Raw genomic sequence first — 4,109 nt, 5'->3', positions numbered from 1 at the left:
GACCCGTGTTTGGGGAGGGGGAAGGGAAGGTGTTTTGTTAAAAATAAAAAATAAAAACACGCAACGGGCGGCGCGCCGCAGCGCCGGGCGTTTCGCGCGCGGACTTCCAGCGCGACCTCATCCACCCGCCTCGTTCGCGCTTGCCCGCCGCCGCGCCGCGGGTTCCCACGCTGCCGGCGCCGCTCCCACGGACTGCCGCGTCTCGCGCGGGCGCGCGGCCACCCTTGGGAGCCGGCTCCGTGGCTCGCCGGAGCTTCGCCCGTCGCTCCGAGCGATCTTAGTTGCAGGTAGCTGAAGTTGTAGACTTCAGTGAGAGCTACTGCTTTAAAGCACGTAGCGCTTCAGGGCAATCTGGGCCGCACYGAGAGGAGAGCGATATTCCCTAGGCCAGACACTGAAGCGCCTCGTGTAAGAAGCGGTCAGCACTCTGAGAGGAAATTAAATCCAAGGAGAAGCAGGAAAATTCTCACTGCTTTTCCTCATAAGATCGATTTATGTAAATAACAGAAGCACCGTGTCTGAACTCTTGGCTGAACGCCTTTGGAAGTGTAACGCGATACCTGCATTGCTCTTGTTCTTCTTTCTTTCTCCGGGGTTCGTTCTTTGCTGTATTTCGAGGCATGTGTTTTATCAGTCCTCCCTCTGTCCCCGCGTTTTCTACCCAGTCCTGATCTCGTTCCCTTGTTCTCACCTCTCGCTCTGCCTGTTCAGCTCCTTAAATAATCTCTCCCGTCTCCTCGGATGTGTCGCATCCGCCTCTCAGAGGCACGTGCCGCTCTGCTGCAGACTCGCCGCTTGCCCTCCTCGTACCGGCAGCCCCCGGCCTCGTCCCGGCAGCCGCTGTTTGCTCTGTCATCTCCACTTGGCTCTGCRTTGAGCTCTCCTCTTCAGCCTGTCAGCACCGCCGGCGCCTTCCCAGCTCGCTCCTCCGGAGCTCACTCCACGTGCTCGTTCCCGCCAGAGGCCCACCACCGCCGGCTCGGCGCTGGGCCGGCGGCGCGGGAAGCGAGGCCACGGCGTCCCGCGCCACCAGGCACCCTCCCGCGGCGCTGCCGTCCCACCCGAGGAGGCAAGCTGCCTTCTCCTGATCTCCAGCCAGAAGACTTTTGTCCAGCTTTTTCCATCCGGAAAAGAGGTGAAGGTGCGCAGAGGTTGCTGCCCAAGATTACTTCCGAGATAAATAGGCACGCTCCTGTCGGGGACGAGGACCAACGCGTCTGGCATTGCTGCCTCGCGTGCCTTCACGATCAACCTCGCGCGTGGGCAGACTGTGCACGTGCAGCGTTGTTTGTCCCGTGTTTGTGCAAGGGAAGTGTCCAGAAGACCTTTTCCGCCCCCCTCCCCTTCTTTCGTAGGGCCCGCTGCCTCGGGCCTGACCGAGGTGTCCGGCACGTGCCTAGCGCACATCGTGGTTCACGCTATTTGCCCCAGCACATTCTCCAGCCTCTTAATGAAACAGTTATACTTTGTCATCTGTAGCATTTCCCTTCTAGACTATCAACTTACAGCCCAGTGTTAACAAAATAAGCCGCGCACAGGGTGTAAAAAAAAAAAAAAAAAAAAAAAAAAAAAAAAGTGAAAGGAGAGAAGTTATATAACTCAACCAGCATTATAGAGTGAGGCAGCAGCAGAATTGCATTTCAGGAATTCCTGGCTTCCAAAATACGCTGCTTCTTCCCTAAATGTTCAGATGCTCCCATGTAACAAGATACTTAAGCATATATTTCATATTAAAAGCGGAGCCCACCCGCAGAACGGCGATGTGGTGCACACAAGGCTGAAGCGAAGCTGGAAGCGTAAAGCTCAGGTAGGTATTTTTGAGCCACCAGACCAGCAGCCACCTGGCTGTCTTCCAGCATGCGCTTTCTTTAAATGTGCTCACTGTTTCTCCATGTAAGACTGCCGATCCATCAGTTAATCATATTGAGTAAGTACCTAAAATTAACTTTTAAATTATTAAAGCGTGAAAACATATCCGTCTGACATGTGCATTATTTTAAAGGATTACAGTATGTACACTGAGTGCCATTAATGTTGCATTTTCAAGGTGGTAAAGTGACTTGTATGGAAATCAGAGCAGTTGATGGATTCCTCTACGAATGCTTTTGGCAGTGATAAAGTGTCTGATCGAATTGTTGTTAAGCATGTATCCATGCTTAATTTTTTTTTTTCTAATACATGCAAAAATAGGAGGCTGCCCAAATCTTAATAGTACAAGATTTTTCATTTTGTSCTGGGTTAAAGAAAAGAAGGATACACAAGCATTGAAAATATTCCTCTGACAAAAACACTAGAAAGATGCGTTTAGTTTCCTAGACTACAGCTGTATTGTTCAAGACAAAACTGTACTGTCACAAAATTGTTTATCAAAAATAGCACCATTAAAACTCTTAAGTATAGAAGTAGCAATACTTCCTTACAATGGCAGTGAAGGATGAATTTATGATACTTACCTTTTCCCTTAGCTAACATATCTGAAAAAAAGAAAAAAAAAAACCACCTACAGTACACCGTATCATGAAAATAACAGCCCAAATATAAAACATCCTGCAGGATTAACCAACATTTTCTTGAAGAGAAAAAAACTGTAATTTGAAACCTAAATGTAACCTAAATATAAACAGAATATTGGCATTCTATTAGCAGTTAGCACTGAACTTAAGACTTGGCTCCTAATAATARGTGGCTGCTAAAAGTTCAAGTGCAGTGGGCTTGGGCTGCTTTGCACTGAGACTTAAACTCTGCAGGGTGACTTTCCTTTTTTGAAGCTTATCCAAGGGACGGTAAGCTTTACAGTTCAGTTATCTGCATGTGGAAAAAGGTCATTTTTGAGAGTTTTGATTAAAATGAATCATGAAAAATGTCCAATAGATGGGATGCTTTCTTTAAACAGCCTTAGATTTCATATATGTTCTGAGAACAGGCCCATTTTTCCTTTCTTTTACACCAGTTTAGGAAATRAAAATCCACTAGTGTAAGATCTGAAGAAGAGAGATCAGAATCTGGCCACTGCTTTCATTCTCAAAGACACTTTCATGAAAGCATTATATGAAAGTGGGCATTGAGCATCATCTTTAGCTAGTATGAATACACTGATAAAAAGACTGCAGCGATCAAAAAGGGGTCAACATGGTCATTATTACCTACTAAGTATATAGGCAAAAATGCTGACCAACCTTTGAAATGGTAATAAGTTCCTTTTGTCATGGACAAGGCTTTTCACCTTAARTAGACAGGAAGTCTAACACATTATACTTTTAGTAAGGCTAAACCTGGAACAAAATGAATTCAAAATTAATATTTTTGTTGCTTTCACTACAGTCGAGGCAAATTCTTGGAGTGTTTTTAAAGAATACTCAGAAAAAAATAAAAGAAGCCTTTTTAATGCTAAAGTAGGGAAAAAACATTCTCCCTCCTTTTCATCTTCATCCTTTTTTTTTTTTCATTATACCTATTTTATAGTGGAGAATGAAAACCAAAAGGAGAAAGGGATATGTAAGACTCAACATTTTATAAAACCATTCACTATGTCACATTTCACTATTCAGTATTTCACATTTTCTATGTGAGCAAAAGTACACAGGTTTTATTTCAGAATTCACCAAAAGACTGACATTTGCAAAGCTTTGCATTTTTTTCCAGTGTTCACTCAATTCTCTGCTTTTACCTGACCCAGCAGAAGCTTTACCAACTGCATTAATTTTAGAAGTTTAGGTAGTTCTTTTTCTGCCCAGTTGCTATCAAAAGGCTTTTTAACATTAGCGGAGTACAGAAAGGAGTTTTTTTTTTGGGGGGGGGGGAGAGGGAGGGTTGTTTTAAATCCTAAAAGAAAAATAAGAGCTATGGCAGAACCATAGCAGAATAAACTGACTGTTTTCATAGACTACATTATGGAGATCTACTTTTTGTTGCTAGGTAAGTTATATCTCTATTTACAGCTTTTGAAAAAAGGCTGAATAGTCAGGGACATGCTGTAATTTGAGATAGAAGTCTGAGCTTCAGTGAAAGATGTGTGCTCTTTCTTGGCTGCACAAAATGGAACAGTTACACAAGTTGGTAAAAATGAGAAAGGAATTCTAAGAGACATTGATGATCCAAACAGAAACGGC

At 44.5% G+C, this 4,109-nt stretch overlaps 1 protein-coding gene across 1 annotated transcript in view; it reads right to left on the bottom strand.

The window, feature by feature from the left end:
- GRB10 (growth factor receptor bound protein 10) overlaps window positions 1-579 on the bottom strand; it is a 152,780-nt gene extending 152,201 nt beyond the window's left edge. Inside the window, exon 1 of the mRNA XM_085305465.1 lies at window positions 561-579. The gene's annotated coding sequence lies outside the window, so the exon portion shown is untranslated. The remainder of the gene's footprint in view (window positions 1-560) is intronic.
- Window positions 580-4,109: the final 3,530 nt, after the last annotated feature.

Source organism: Rhea americana, unplaced genomic scaffold (assembly GCF_003343005.1).
Source record: "Rhea americana isolate MKP2758 unplaced genomic scaffold, rheAme1 scaffold_220, whole genome shotgun sequence".
In the NCBI taxonomy this organism is placed as follows: domain Eukaryota; kingdom Metazoa; phylum Chordata; class Aves; order Rheiformes; family Rheidae; genus Rhea; species Rhea americana.
This window is presented reverse-complemented; position numbering and strand designations above follow the sequence as displayed.